Source organism: Manduca sexta, chromosome 15 (assembly GCF_014839805.1).
Source record: "Manduca sexta isolate Smith_Timp_Sample1 chromosome 15, JHU_Msex_v1.0, whole genome shotgun sequence".
Classification (NCBI taxonomy): domain Eukaryota; kingdom Metazoa; phylum Arthropoda; class Insecta; order Lepidoptera; family Sphingidae; genus Manduca; species Manduca sexta.
The window spans coordinates 1,974,328-1,991,460 of record NC_051129.1 but is presented as its reverse complement, the minus strand read 5'-3'; the positions used below and the strand labels follow the sequence as shown (position 1 = coordinate 1,991,460).

The 17,133-nt window shown below is 34.1% G+C and overlaps 1 protein-coding gene across 1 annotated transcript in view; it reads left to right on the top strand.

Moving 5' to 3' along the window:
- LOC115450356 (GTP-binding protein REM 1) overlaps positions 1 to 17,133 on the top strand; it is a 139,917-nt gene that overhangs the window by 99,612 nt on the left and 23,172 nt on the right. The window lies entirely within an intron of this gene.

The following is a 17,133-nucleotide window of genomic DNA, read 5'->3' as shown; positions in this document are numbered from 1 at the left end:
CTATAGGGAAAATATTAGTTATACTTTTTAAAAAGATGGAAGCACCGATAGGGTCGACTGCACCGAACCTTCAAATGTCAGATATCCGACATTCTCAGTAAAGGTCAGGTCAAAAGTACCCTGAACCGGCGGGAATGCATGAAAAGATTGATGAAGGTGGAGGAAGCTAGAGAAATATGCCAGAATCTCTGCCTACCGCTATGGAATAGAGGCATAATACTATGGCTGTATGTATCTTTTTAAGGCAGCGCTCTGTTTGTACTTTTTATAGAGTGCTGGCTGGTTTAAAAGTATTCAAATATTCAAAATAATTTATCAAAGAGAATCGGAAAACTAGTGTAATTTTACATTGGTAAGTAATTTTATTAATTTTAATATATTCTGCAGATATAGAAAAAAAAGAAACAAAATGGCGATCTGATTTTATAGTCTCTTTTTGTTTTGTATCTACCATTACTTCTCGACATTGAAAAAATCACCGATAAATAATGGCAGCCATAATATAAAAGAAGAAAAGGATATATTCTGCAATCATAAAAAACATATTATTTAAAATGGAAAAATATCTCCTCACAAGTCGAAAATGTACTACAAAAACATTTTAAAGTAAAAGCTACTTCTTATCCTTATTTTAAACGAAAGCAAGACGAAAACCGTGACGATGAGTGTTCAGCGTAATCGCTTTTGTCGTAGGAACACCTGCTTTTTGCCGCCCTGGCGCATCGCTAATAGCATTGTCGGGCCACGTAACCTTTATGACACGTGTAATAAGATTTAAAATGAACTAGTTATCTTTGTAAGTAGATGAATTTATTCTACGTCCTCTTACTTACTAGGTAATACTGCGGAGTTTGTGAAGTTTTAAAGCAATTGTTATAAACAGGGTTACATATACTGATTTGAATGAAATTTTGTACTTTTACTGGTGGTAGGATATATTTTATATCCTAGGCCACCGAACAAAGTGTTAAAATACGCTGTAGGGGCCCACGTGTGTCGCGTTCCGGTATCAGCCTGTGTATATGAGGTTCCAACAGGCCGGCATAATTGTGTCGACTGCGGAGGGTTAATCATCTCTTGTCAGTCGACATTCTATTGGACCCCACTTCACTTACCATCAGGTGCAGTGGTCTCAGTTTGGGTCGTATAAAAAAACCAGACTCTGTTCTCATAAAATGCCTATTCTTACATTAATAATGCAATACTTTACCGACTATTCACGTATTGCAGATAATCTAATTTTCCTCTTCAATACATATAAATTTGAATGTTACAATTAATATTAAACTATACTTCAAAGCTGTAGAGTTTGTTTCGGTTGATCGCGCTTATAAAAGAATGCGTTTAATCTCTAAATAGATCTGTACTGCTAACAAAACATACAAAAAGAAATTATTTCTAATAATACATTTTGAATAAAAGCAATTTTCAACCATAACATACTTCATACAATGTAACAAAATGAATAACACAGTTCTAATATAAACAGGGGGAAGGGAAGCAATTATCCCTCCAGTGAATGTTTTAACACTCCGCAAGTACAGAGCACTGCTTAAACTAATTAAAGCATGTGGTTCTCAATCTGTGAGCCTTTTTAAACTGACAATTAAGTCGCTTTCTCGGTGATTAGCATCACATGTTGGTGCTCTGGTGACACCAACACAGAAAAAGATATTGCGATTATTTTAATAGATATACGTTTAAAAGATGTGTATAAGTTATGAAATACCTGGTTTAAGAATTTGTGATAAATTTTAGGATGGGCTCACTCCTTTATTGGATAGAAATATGCTTATCAAAACTACATTTATACTTTGTTTATTTGTTGGAACGCGGAAATCTCAGAAACTACAAAACCGATTTTGATTTTTTCTCCAATAGGAAGCTACATTACCCTGAGTGCTTTAGGCTACTTTTTAACTTAGAAAATATTTATACTGTCAAAAATTTACAGGCGAGCAAAAGCTTATCATGTCTATTATGTCCAATATAAAATTTCTTTAGTTATATAAGCAACTTTAAATATTCTAATGTACCTTGACTTATCATAAGTGCAACTATGTTCGCCTACGTGTTGAATAAAGCATTTTATTTAAATAAATCACCGCTTAACATCAGGTGCCGTAAATCCACTTTTTGTGCCTTCGATAAAAAAAAAATAATCTCTAAACCGCCTTAGGGCAAATGACTTAGCGCATAGTAATAAACAGGGTCATTTTTACATTGTGTTACTAAATGAAACTACATACTCGTCTTCCCTTTTGCTGACATTGTGCCAAAAATGATCCATTAATAACAAAAATTTTCACCAAAAATCCTGGTTTCAAGTAGATAAGCCTGTGGTTTAATTTAGTAACGCGTTGTCAAAATGACGCTGTATACGTCGAATGGAATCAAAGACTTAGCCTAGAATCCTTTGGTAGCAGAAATGCTGTTTGGGAAATACGATTTACTCGGTATCAGGGTGCCCCTTTGACGTTTTCGTTCAATAACACAAACATGGAGAATTAGTGCAGGGGCTCTGCTATCCTAATAAACGTGTATACAATATAATATCTACCTGATTGGATCGGGATTGTTGGTGGAAGGAACTTTGTATCCGCATGGAAAGCGACTGCGACAAATATGGCCGCTAAGTCGCGACCGGCTTGAAGTTTGTCACGAGTGACGAGAAAGCCATTGATACTGGCCACTAGAGGGTAAAAACAGATATAGAGAGCGGGTGTTGTGACTAACTTCGGACAAGACAGCGGTCGTATATAAATTAGATATAGTAACGGTAAAGCTACTGATGACTAGCGCATTCTCCTACTAATATTATAAATGCGAAATTTTGTGAGGATGGATTTATGTTTGTTCCTCTTTCACGAAAAAACTACGGAACAGATTCGGATGAAACTTTACAGTCATATTGGTTATACATCAGAATAACACATAGGCTACAATTTATAATGATTTTGTGTAATTTGGTCATAATATAACGATACGTATCAAGTAAGTCGGAAAAAAAATATCCCCGAAAACTCCTTCACGCGGATGAAGTCGCGAGCAAAACCTAGTAACAGATATAGAGAACGGGTGTTAACTTAACTTCAAACCGGCCAAGACAGCATCCGTACATCAAGTGTAAAGGCCGCCATATTGCCTACGAAGTGTGTCGCTTTCGGAGATTAGCTAGTGGATATATAGTAAGACAGGGAACGTCCGAACATCAAGATGGTGCGGTACTCGGTGGTCATTTAATGTTAATAACACTGTTTTGATAACAAATTATATAATCACTTTTTTATGCCACAATAAGTTATGTCAATGGAAAAATAATGAAAAACCTTTAATCTATTTAACAAAAATATAAACATGTGGTAAGTATTATGTAACATGACAAATGCAATCAAATAATATAAAATACATATTTGCATAGTCTTTTTGTCGGAATACATAATGATTATAATAATTTTAAATTATTACAATAACGGCAAATATAACCATTATTGAGCACCTTTGCCTTATATCACACGGTTTTCCGAACCGCGTTTGTTAATTTAATTGCAAACACATTATTAAATAGAATAAAAGATGTACATTCTCTGCGACTTCGAATTGTGAGAATTACTATTTACATAAAAAAAAGTAAATACCAATCGAATCCTCACTTAATTTTTGAAAATATTAATGATCGTATTAATCGATAAAAGCGTACGAATAACCAGGACTAAACGTAACAGATTGATAGTGGTATAATGAATATTACATTTGAGATTCAATTTTAATGTATCGCAGTATTTGAATACCTTATTTATTTAAAAATAACAACAATAAGAAGTGTAGACTCGACACCAAAACAAATTGCATAGTGATCCAATGTTACGAATTTAAAAATAGAACACAGTTTGAAAATCGAACACAAATTTTTACTGCCATTTTTACTGCCAGATACAAAATGAAAGTCTAGTAAAGTCGACCTGCAGTAACAAAGCAAAACGAAATGAACAACGTGTCCGCTTGTTTTTTTAACAATTTCACGACAATAGTGTAGCGCTCGATTGAAGAAAAACTTCGTTAACTCAAGTGAACACGTTCCGTTAAGAAATTTTGATTTTGCAGTGAATTTCATTGCAAGAGTACTCGGTCGCGTGTTTTGCCTGGTAATTTTAAGAATTAGCTTAATGCGCTTTTAAAATGCATTCATCATTTTATTAATTTGCATTTTCGAATTTCAAATTAAAAGATGTTCAAAATTATTTAATATTTGATGCACTTGATTGGTTTTAAATATCAAATAGATTTTTAAGATCCATCTAAATAATCAACTACTGGAGTAATTAAAAAAAATTGACTATTTACTTAAATAATACAATAACAATAATCGCTCTAAGATTAGAGTACTTACTGAAACAGTAAAAAATCGCAAAAAAAAATATCAAACAATTCTAGTATACATCATACAACTCAAAACGTATACTCAAAGGAGGTCGATCATTAAACCTCATTTCGTGCCTGTCAAATAAATGACATTTAAAGCCTGTTCACATCACGATAAAACACGCGTCACACCCGATAAACAGCCACAAAAGAGTTCATATATTATTAAATCCTAAATTGAACGCGTGTAGCCCGACGCGACAAATGAAAGGCTTGCACGTTTACAAAATCGATTTAGTTCCGTGCTTTCGTGTCGGGTAATTTGAAAGATAATATTTATAAGTTTATGCTTTTTAATTAAGTTATTTTAAATTGCCGTATTTCATAGATAAACGTTAAGGAATGTTTGAGTTGTATTTAATATGATTATGGTATGCTTGAAATAAAGATGCAGCGCAGGCAGGCCTCCCACAAGATGGACCGAGGACCTGGTGAGGGTCGCCGGAGTCCGATGGATGAGATCGGCCCAGAACCGGTCCCTATGGCGCTCAATGGGGTGGCCTATGTCCAGCAGTGGACGATTCCCAGCTGAAATGATGATGCTTGAGAATTTTTAGAAATTCATTCAAAGCACAAAGTATCACATAAAGGTGATTAGAGTGTAGTCATTCGAAAATAAATATAAAAAATTCCATGTGTCACCGTGACTAAACCGTGAACAAAACCTAGTATTTTTAATATTAAAAATAGAAACACACGTATGTCGTTGTATAAATTCATAAAGTTTTGAAGGCCCCCGGACACTACCCGTTTTAATTTATGAAATCCTAAATTCATGTCGGTGATCCTTTCCTTCGCAAATGAGCGGAGGTCACGCATATTTTACGTTATTCGACCTATTTTGTTTTAACATTGTTTATGTAGCTTAAAAGAGACATAGCCAATTTTCATAATAGGAATGTTTTTAAATATCGAACGACAATGTTTTAAACGTTTTAAATATTTTCAACAGCAGGATTTTGGCGGGAATTCTGACAATGCTGACGGCTGTTTCTTTTAAAATTAATTTTCAAAATAGGACACAATTTTTTCTATAAAATATGTGAAATTTTGTTAATGAAACGTTTAAGCAATGTTAATTTAAAAATCTTTTATATCCTTTTCACAAACTGTACAGCATCAATGTATTTGATGTATTAAATAAAAATCGTTTGAAATATGTTCCGAATTATATTATTATCGCACGAGTCAAGACTTCACACATCGTAATTTTCATTACCTTAGTACTAAAGTATGAAACTAAATAAAAACATTTTTTTATATCTAAAGACATAAATTATTTCGTGAAACGTAAATCTTGTTGCACCAAACTCACGTTAGAGATAAGGGCGAAAAGTTGTAACAGTAAAAAATGGGCTGAGAAGAAAGTTCAAGACGATCGTAAAACCAGCATTACCCTTAATGTGGCGAAAGTTTAATATTTTCACCCATGCGGATAGAAGGAAACGGGAATGAATATGGGAAGAGATACCACGCCAGGCTGTTTTTTTTTATTGCTTTGAATGACGAGACGAGCTTGCCGTTCGCCTGATGGTAAGCGATACGACCGCCCATAAACAGTAGAAACACTCAACACCTTGAATTACAAAGTATTGTTTGGTATTCCATTACGCTCACCATTCTGAGACGTGAGATGTTAAGTCTCATTATGTCCAGTAGTTACACTGTGGCGGCTAATGAGAAGGTTCAGAATGTGGCGACAACGGTACAATGTTAGAGACAGGACCAGGACCAAGCCAGGCCATCAATGATGAAGCGTCCATCCCGATTCCTCACGGCTTCCCTTTTAGGTTTATTTACGTTTATCTTACTTTTTGTTTTTTGTTAAATTGGTCGCGATATGTTAACTAAGACATTTTTTGCCTCGGGTTACCTTTTGAAAAACTTCATCCTACGCCACTGCGGGCTATTTATTTATTTATTTTTATTTTACACTTTATATACATCAATGTATAAAGACGGACTTAATGCAAAAGGCATTCTCTACCAGTCAACCTTTGAGTAATTCAGAGACGGAAATAATATTGGTAGGTGTAAAAAATATATATGTTATATGGGAAAAAAAAGTGTCACAGCATTATCCGCCAAAACAACAATTGGGTAACCCGAATCTAAATAACATCCACCTACCATAAACACATACCAGAAGAATGAGCTTAAAGGAAAGGGACATTGATTGGGGAAAGGCAAAGAATGTTAGGGATTCCAGAAATCTTGAATCGTGTGATCCGCAAATATTTGTCTTGGGTCTGAATAGTGAAATCGAAAGTCCTAAGTAACTAATGACAGAGTCTTGAATTTTACTGTGTTAGTGTGTTTACTCAAGGTTTTACTAAAGTTAAAGCTATTTATAAGCCATTACGTAACCTCAGCAATCTCATTAGTTATAAAAAGGTATTTATAATAAAACTGTAAATTCGCTTAATTATATGGAATTTTTGAAGCTGAACATTTCACTTCAAGTTCGCAGTACCGTGGCTAATTGCCTTTACTTCTCACGGTAAATAATGAGTTGAAAGCTTGAGTGCCACTCAGTTTTAATGTAAAATACGTTAATTACTAATTGGTCTGCTATAAATAAATAATTTCTTGTCACATTTTGATTATAACGCGGATAAAACGTGCCAAGATACGTTTAAAATGTAGTGTAATAAGGTCCATGGCACTGCATATAAACATGTTTTAAACTTTTGTCCTGTTGCGAACGACGAACCGTGTCGTGAAGGATATAACAGAAAAATATTGGGCGCCAATTAAATATATTGAAATAAAACTATTTTGCGGATTATATTGTGTTTTTTTTAGGAAAAATAAATTGTCATTCCTGGTTAAACTCAGAAATAAATGTGCTAGATAATATTTATGTGATTTGCAAATATTTGCATTGATTGTGTTGAATTATAAATTATTTTAACTTTTTATGTTACAAATTACAAATTATTTTAATCCATTGGCTACTTTTATGAGACACTTAAGTGCCTACGTGGCCATAAACTATGATTTCATATTCCAATTCAATTACACGCGTGGGTTTGTTATAAAAACTGCATACCTACAAAACAATAGCAAGCAGTCGTAAATTGTATTAAACGATAATGGAGTTTTTCTATTAGTGTTCAATTTGTTTCTGATCGACTCCCCGTTGTCACATTGTGTTTCGTTCGTGGTATAAGTAAACGACATAATGTACCTATTTTGTATTGCTTTTATAACAGAACTAACTTACGATCGCAACTTTACTCGCGTATTTCTTGGGAATAAAAATCTTTTTGTCAACCTTTACGTCACTTAAATACAGGATCAACATACAGCAGGAACTTGAATTATTTATTTTTTTATTGCTTTGTATGACAAGACTAGCTTGGCGTTCGCCTGATGGTAAGCGATACGACCGCCCATAAACAGTAGAAACACCATCCAACACATTGACCTATATCAATAAACAAAACAGAAATGGGAGTATTATAATTAAAATTATTCCCCCATTCCCCAAATAAAGTAACATCAATTTTTTTTACAAAAGAGGCTATATTTTACAAACCGTCATGGACAATTTGCAAATGACAGGACTCCGTTTAAAAGGATCGTTTCACAAATGCGTGTATTTTTTCCTCAGAATTTTTTCCACCGTCGCCTGTTGTTTGCGATGACAAAGGAATCAATGGCGTCAAAATTATATACTTACATCTATTACTTCTATACTTAATTTAAAATGTAGTTATATAAGTGATCATGAGTGTTATTTAGAAATAACTATTGTATCTTTCCTGCGGGAAATCACGGTATAAAGGCCGGTCCTTTTGGAAGGCTTGCGTGGGGACATTATTATTATTCTTATAAATTGTTTTGAAGTGCAATAAGGTGCAATTTTGTTTGCCTACGTGATAAATAAAGTATTTTATTTTAATTTACACCCCTGGACTGTATTGGGATAAGAATATATTGAAAACTGTGTGAGAATAACTGTTAACATAATGTTATAATCTTCTGTTCTATTATCGACTTTTATGTTTGTTTGTCCCTCTATAATAAAATGTAAAAGATTTGTTCACATGTTTGTTAGAATTTTACGCAGAAATCTCCGAACGAATTTCGGTGTTTGGCACAATAATAGACCATGACCTAGATTACAATAATAATCTGAAGTTTTTGTCCTTGAAAAGTAAACAGTATGGCAATATTACCTCGAAAGTACTTCATGCAGGCGGAGCCGCGAGTAAAACCTAGTAAATGAGTGTTTAAGGCAGAACACATTAAGTATAAAAAACAAGCATTTACAAAAAATGGTAAGCTGACATAAATGTAAGATAGGAATAAATTCTCATAATAAAATTCCTTTGAGGAAATGGACCCCCCATTGAAACGGAAAGACAGTTAAAATGGGTCACGGAATACCTTTTTATTTTGTTGCCAAGTTATCTGTTTTAAATATATTCACAGCTATTGGTTACTAGGGATTCAGTAAAGATAGAGAGGTTATTCTCTGTCGCGAGAAATTAGACCGGGCTTGGCAATTTTTGACAGCAAACCACGAGATACAAATCGTACACTATTTAACTAAGGATGGCTCCAGCATATCCGGCTTATTGATAATCCAATTTCTCGGATTTAACTCTTGACAACCCTACGAGCAGTATTAATAAATCAATCTCAACTTTGAGCATTTCAACTAAACGTTAAATTTATTGAGCTAATTTACAAGTCAACCTTAAGCTGCCACTTAAGAGCTCTATCTCAGCTGAGGCGGCGCTGTTACATTAACAAAAGATAGTTGTCAGAATCCGTCACACATGGGCACCGTTAGGGGGAACCCTCCTGTCCGAAACAAATTAATAAAAATAACTAAATGAAATAGTGATGTGCCAACTCGGGATAAACACAACTCGAGCTAACTCAAGTTGAAATTCACGTAACTGGAGTTAACTGGGTAAAACGAAATTGAGTAATGATTTGTTTTGGGTTATTTTTACAAATGTAATGACTCACCAGGTGAATTTAAATAAAAAAGGAATTTATTTATTCATCATGTATTTATGTTTTATGTATTTAAGATTAAATCTTCGTAACATAAATAAAGTATTTAAACTCAAGTTAAAGAGAATTCAACTCGAGTTGACTCGATCTAAACCCAACTTGAGTTAACTCGAACTAGTAACTCAAGTTGACACATCTCTAAAATGAAAAGGGGAACTATCGATCACAGAGGTTTTGTTATGGTTTAGCATGAGCTAATACCCGCGCGATATTTATTTTAAAAAAATATATAATTTTAATTATATTATCTAGTACCAATTTATAGTGTGTAGATGCAAATGCACCTAATATTGATCTTGATGGCTCCCATGCCGTCGCATATTAATACTTAAAATGTTATTGAGATGAAATCACATGTGGGTTTTGAAATAGCGACTGTCTTAAGATTCCGTGCTTAGTTTGATATCTCATTTGGTACCGCACTTGAGAGCGAAATTGAATTGCAACAAATAATACGGCCCTAAGTCTCCGCAGAACCAGTTATCTTAAACTTACAAATAATATATAGAGCTATAGATATAGGTCTATAAAAAACATTAAACTTACAAATATTATAGACGGTAAATACAATTCTTTCACCATTTAATCCTACGTTGTAATAAAATCTATAACATTCAGCCCAAAATAGATTTATATTGAACAATGTTTTGCCACAGAAAAATAAAAGTACAAAGCATGTTGAGATATAAAAAATAAACAATTTCTTAGCGTGCCATTAAAAATAACTCATAACATTAAAGCGAAGGTTAGGGTCAGTGATCAGTATTGATCCGCACCGTCTTGTGTCTAGTGATGCTACAAATGTGATGATTATGTCTCTATAAAAGGTTTTATTCTTTTAATGACGAGACGAGCTTCCCTTTCGCCTGATGGTAAGCGATACGACCGCCCATATACAGCAGAAACCCCATCCAACACCTTGAATTACAGGTATTGCTTGGCATTCCATTGCGATTGCCATCCTGAGACATGAGATGTTAAGTCTTATTATGTCTAGTAGTTACACATAGGATCATTTTGACATTGCGTTATTAAATGAAACTACATACATATCTTCTTGAAAATAACATGTGACAGTAAGTAACTCGAATCGTGGACGTAAAATAAAAATGTGTTAATTTCGAACAAAATAAATATCAATAAAAAGTAAGTTTTAACTTTACACCCTCTAATGCTACTCTAAGAGAACGTGTCGCAGCGGCAACAACACACTTTCAGTCAGAAATACACCGTTGTTTTTCCAGAAAATTGAAAAGGCAAATTCTTATACAAGACAAAAATATCACGCGTGCAATACCGACGATTTCTTTCTACGTTTCCAAAACTGTAGCCTTAATGGTCACGGGGCATGCTGATAGATTCATCACGGGCAATTAGCTCAGAGCAAGGACGCACTATTTACGTCCTCGAGGGGTCGTGACCTTAACAGAAAACCTCATCTCTTCCCACCACATAAGTTACTGTTAACTCATCTGACGTGTCACAGGTCGAAATTGAATCATCGCCCCGACATCCGATGTCGACCCGCTTTTTTCACGAGATTAATATAAAACGGAGTTTCATCCACTCGGGATGTAAACTTTTGAGACGTAATTGGCTTTATTTTAGGGATGGGATTTATCGATATTTTGTACGAAATATCATAATTTTTGATAATGGGTTTTGTAATCGCAGTCGTCACTAGAGGCAAATTAGTTAGAGTGTATAACAGTATTTATTATTATATCTATCAATTTAATATAATATACTATGTATGTAATAAAAAGCTAAATTTTAATATTTTTTTTCGTATTAGAATTTTGATTCAGCCACATAACTGAACCTAGACACTATAGTATTCTTATCGATATTTTTACTACGCACAAAGAAAAAAGTTATAATTACATTTAACGTGTACAGCCGATTTGGAATGTTGAATTATTTTGAGCTACTTATGTGTCTGCCTGTTCTTTATTATATAATCTGTAAGCTGGCATAACAAAGAAGAAGATATTATTTGTGTAATAATAACACGTGTTCTACAGTCAGAGTTCTAATTTCAAAATATATTATCACTTTTTAAATTTTTTTAAATGCAAGTCGCCGAATAAAATATTTCAATACCTATGTATGTAAATAAATAAGCTTCATAAACAGAAGTGTGCGTCAAACCTTATTGTTACTATTCTGATACCTTTTTTTGGAACCATGAAAAATAGAGCAATAAACTCATTCAATAACAGGAAATGACGTTTTTACTTTGTCAAAATAAATAGATAAAATTACGTGGAATAAAAAACATGCTCTCTACGTTAAACTTCATTTTCTGTTTTACACAATTTTCAATTATAATTACCCTTGCAGATAATAAAGTAAAATATCGGACACATATTCCAGACTCCGGGCAGATTTTAAGTAGACAAACCCAAATATCACTTTTGACTAATCCGGGTTTCGGACCCAGGACCTTAGGTGTTGTACAGAACATCGAATCAATCCATTGTTTTAAATAATAATTATAGTTTTTTTCTCACATTACTGCAGTTTCACCTGCCATAGGTTTCGATCTTTTAAAGAAGTCCCTCTCAGCTGGCATTTCTAAAAACTAAACTGAATCAGTTTTAAAACATCTATGAAAAAGTGTCTTGTGAAAAGCGGGTTAAAAATGCGGAAGAAACCTGCAGATTTAAAAAAACATTTAGAGCCATTAATGTTCCTTCTTTTAATGTATTGAACTTCCGCGTTTAATGTTCTATAAATCTTTCCATTATCTTTGTAGCTCTATAATCGGTATGAGGCTAAAGGATATGATACTATAATGACTTGCTGGGGGCAGTTAATGGCATTGCGGGGATTAATGATTAGGCTATTTTGTGGGAATAGGCTTAAAATCATAAAACTTTTACATTACGCCACCATTTCTGGGATCGTACAACTGTGTTCTGCCCCTTAGAAGGACGCAAACGCGACTCGTCGTTTAATTTTGATGTTTTTGATTGGTCGAGAGATCCATGCGCCAGTCATGTGGTAGGCTCTCAACCACACAATAAAACGAAATGAAGTCGTATTCTTGCCATATGTATTTTTGCCATAGTCTATGGAAATTAGAAAGTGTGTCTGAGTAATCATACTGGAAGGTGTTTCAGTTGTTTCCTGTAATAATGGATACGTGGCCTATCTTAATAGCTAAGCCGAAATCAAAACCTGTATTAGTATTTTTATCAGTCTGTGACATATTATCAGCAGTTTTCAATAAAAGATCCCAATCTCAATCTTCAATCCGATTCAGAGAGTGAACCAAAAAAATAATTCATTTGTGAGCATGATCAAATAATTTGTTCTGATAGGGCTATTTTTGAGATAGATCTAATAAATCGTCATCAGTTAAGAAAATGGCGGTATATGGTTGATCTATGCACCGTAAAGTTTTTAATGTCAAATATTTCAACAGAATTTTTCAAATTGAATCGAATCGAAATATATACGAGTTATCCGGTATTGAAATTTCAGCTCCACATGACGGTATCGATATAAAAACTCGACGAACTGTGAGTGTACCTCTGCGATACCATTTTAATGATAAAATTGTGAGTTCATATTATTTAAAAAATATGAATTATGTATTAATGTAGGTTACATTACCGGAACTAAAGAAATAACGTACAATAGCAAGTTTATTGTTCCACAAAAACATCGATAAATCTCATTATCGACATGAACACATCCCTACTAATACTTTCACTCTTTGTAATTTACTTGCGGTTAAACTTTTCGACATTCAAAGGGTTCCTTTATACCATGACATTTAACTTAATTTGATCGCGTGCAAATAAACAACTGTTTTTATCGACTCATAGAAGCATTAAAAACGGCAACGAAGTTTTGAAATCACTCAAACGTAAATACGGAATATGGATGAAAAAATGCATATTTTATGTGAAATGTAATAATATTTTGTTGTAAATATTTTATGTAGGACAGTGCTGGTTTTTTGTACATAGGAGAGGCTTCGCAAAGTTTTATTGTGTTGTGGAATAGGTACTCGCGTTTTTTTTTAAATAAAAGTCAATAATATTAAACCTCCGATGCAAAAAGAGGTTGTAAGATTAAGGTGTGTGTTTGTAGCATCGTAGCTCCCAAACACATAAACCTATTTTAATACGGTTTTGTGTTAAGTCTTCGGTTTCCTAGCCTAACTAGACTGTTATGAAAAATATAATAAAGTAATGAACATGGCCAGTTGCTGTATGGCGCTGTACCTGGTTTTTGATTACCCCAAGATCATTACAGAAAAGTAAAAATACTTATTATTACAATCAAAATATTCTTCTGCCACTCCTATATGAGGTCAGTTAACACTTTTAAAATTGCAAAAAGAATTTGATATAATTTACAATCGCCCACTTACCACCTCTTCCTATAAATTTATAATTCCAATCCAATTGCCTAACCTAAAATTCGAACGTAATACTTCTAATACACTGCCTCTAAAAGGCGTAAAATCAAATAAATTACTCAAAATATATTCAATATGATTAATATCTACAAGCAAACACATTTTCAATCATCCATCAATGATTCAACAATACAAAACTAAATTAATGGGCCGCCGAAACATAATCATAACATTGGATTTCCCTAAACAAAAGGCGTGAAGTCGATTAGGCTGTCAATAATGGGTTTAGTTCACATACAGCCGTTTAGAATACGTGCAGGGGCAGTGCCGCGAAAAACAAAAAGCAAAGCATTTTACAAGTTCAATTTTTTTTCCATTGCGGATTGAATGACGAAACGAGCTTGCCGTTCGCCTGATGGTAAGCGATACGACCGCCCATAAACAGTAGGAACACCATCCAACACCTTGAATTACAAAGTATTGTTTGGTTTTCCACTGCGTTCGCCATCCCGAGACATGAGATGTTAAGTCTCATTATATCCAGTTAAATCAGCCAGTGTAACTGCACTACAATGTCCTTCAAACCGGAACACACCGATGGCTATACACTGCTGCTTGGCGGCAGGAAAGAACAGTGAATAAATATTCATCAACATCATCGTCATCAGCAAGATATCCACTGCTAATATTATTTCGTAGTATTTTTTAAAACCTAAAGCAACTATGGTATCTTTATAATAAAATATTCTTTTTCAAACAACGCCAGTCGGCAATAGCAAATATCAGAATCATTTGATTTTAATTTTGTATTTGAACGTTATGTTTAGTTCGGTATACTTGCAGTTTAATATAATTCGAATTGACAAAACAAGAAGATGGACCCATTAATCTTTTATTCTTTAATTCCAATGCATTTCTTATATATTAATCACTGTTACTACAATCTATCCCTATCAGCGCAAGATCGTTATTATCCTGGCCCTGCTCGGCGGTGTACGGCCTAGAGTTATCTACAGTGATAATAGATGACGTGACACGCGACTATTGTGCTAACACGTCAGCTCGCGTGTCAGTCGATGAGACATTGACCTGTGTTTTGCTATGTTGAACGTGGAAGTAAGAATTTTGTTATTACTTGAAGGCTTAATAGTCTTATCTACCCTTGAAAAACTTTTTATGTTAATTTTGTTTACAGCCTTTGTTGGTCTTATAGATACGAATGTTTTATTATTTTATGGCTCCTCATTTTTTAAATACCTCTTTTTACAATCAACTGAAAATGAAACTGAATGTTAAAAGGTGGATAGCAAAGATAGTAAGTATCACTCCAGTTTGTTAACTTTTGTTAACAAAAGCAACACAACTTATTACAAAGTGTGGCACACTCGTCTTCTCAAATCCTAAGATTCGATGCCATGAGTATAACTACAGTAGCTAATGTATTCTTCAAGCTGGGACATGGTGGGCTTAATATTCGTGAAGTGAAATTTAACAGATGTAAAATAAGTCGTGAAAATATGTGCACCTTACATCCTAAGGTCTGGCGTTCCTACGAGTCTTTAACGGGTCCTAACTCTTAATTTTTCCCTACATATGGTGTCTAAAATGCATATTTATGATATAACCAGCTGTGCCCGCGAATTCGCCTGCATAGAAATCAGTGTGTCACAAAGTTTTTCACCCAAAACCACGCGACCTCTTCAACAGTAATCGTTATATTTCAAGTCTATTTCCATTTCTTTTAGTAAAAACCGTGCAAAAATCTGTTCAGTAGATTTTGAGAAATTCGATCACATACAAACAGACAGCTTTTGGGGACTTTGTTTTATAATATGTATACATAGATATTGGTTGAAATAACTGACTATAAGAAGTATCCTAGTGCATATTTGCGCTCAACATAAATAAAGTATGTAAGTTACGATATTATTTACACTTAATATGTTTCCTAAAAGAAAATTGTTAGGTATTATAAACCTAATAAATTATGCGATAGTTTTACGGCAAAAACTATTTTTTTACGTATAACGTTTCTTAATGATTAATATAATAGGGAAAGTTAACAAGGTGTTATTATATTACGATTATAATACGTGAGCCATAATTTATGAATTCAAGCGACACTAATAAATTATGCTTTTTTATTTATTTACTAGCTTTTGTTCCCGGCTCCGCCCGCGTGATATTTTTTTTTATTGCCTTAATAGACAAATGAGCAAGCGGTCGGCCTGATGGAAAGCAGCATCGGCTGTCCATAGACTTCGCAATGCCAGAGGCATAACAAGCCGTTGCCTACCTGGACGTGAGCACTCTTTTTAAGCCTCTTTTAATGAAGTGCATTCGAGAAACATCCACGCAGGGAGTTCATTCCAAAGTTGCGCGTGCGCGGTAAAATGGAGCGATGAAATAACATCGTGCTACGGCGGATTTTTCCCGTGATAAAAACTTATCTATATCTAACAGTAAATCACACAAAAATATTTACTTCCGCATATATAATATACTAGCTTTTACCCGTGGATCCAACCGCGAGATTTTTTTTTCTGGGATTAAAGTCGCGCTTTATATCTTCTCGGAATAAAAAGTAGCTTATAGCACTCAGGAGTAATATATCTTAGTATTGAAACAAATTTCAAAATCAATTCAGTAATTCCAGAGATTAGCCACTAGAAAACTTTAAACAAACAACCCAACTCACCAACTTTCCCTCTTTACAACATTAGTATAAAAATATGAATTTTCCAAACATTAAAATATTATAAGACTTTGACAAGGTATTATTATATTCGATCACATGACATGAGTAGTAATTTATTAGGTTATATTGGGTAAGTCGTCACGCTACCGCTAACACGTTAGCTTGCGTGCTCAATCCAGACATGTACTGGGCGGGACTTGAGAACGTGGGAGTAGCTATGAAGCCAGGGTAACGGTCATCTAGACGGCCTTTTGAAAAATGGCGGGACTTCCCTAAAATTTTATTACGATTTTAGGCTATTGAGATTAAAAAACATCGTAATTTCAATAGGGAAGATGGTTGGAAGCTTGCACAAGCCTACCATCCTGTTCTACATTTAATTAAATCGGAACCCAAAAATCCGGCTGTCAGACTTCAAGACACTGTGAGCTCATTCTGTGTAGATCGGACCACCACCAGTTAAAAAAAATTAAAAAGTTGTATAATTGTAAAATGTAGGTAGATATTGTAACTTTGACTTTACGGATGAAGTGACCATGAAGGCTGCAAAGTCTTCGAAACGTCGGGAGAAAAATAAAATATAAAAAACCGCGATAAAATCCGA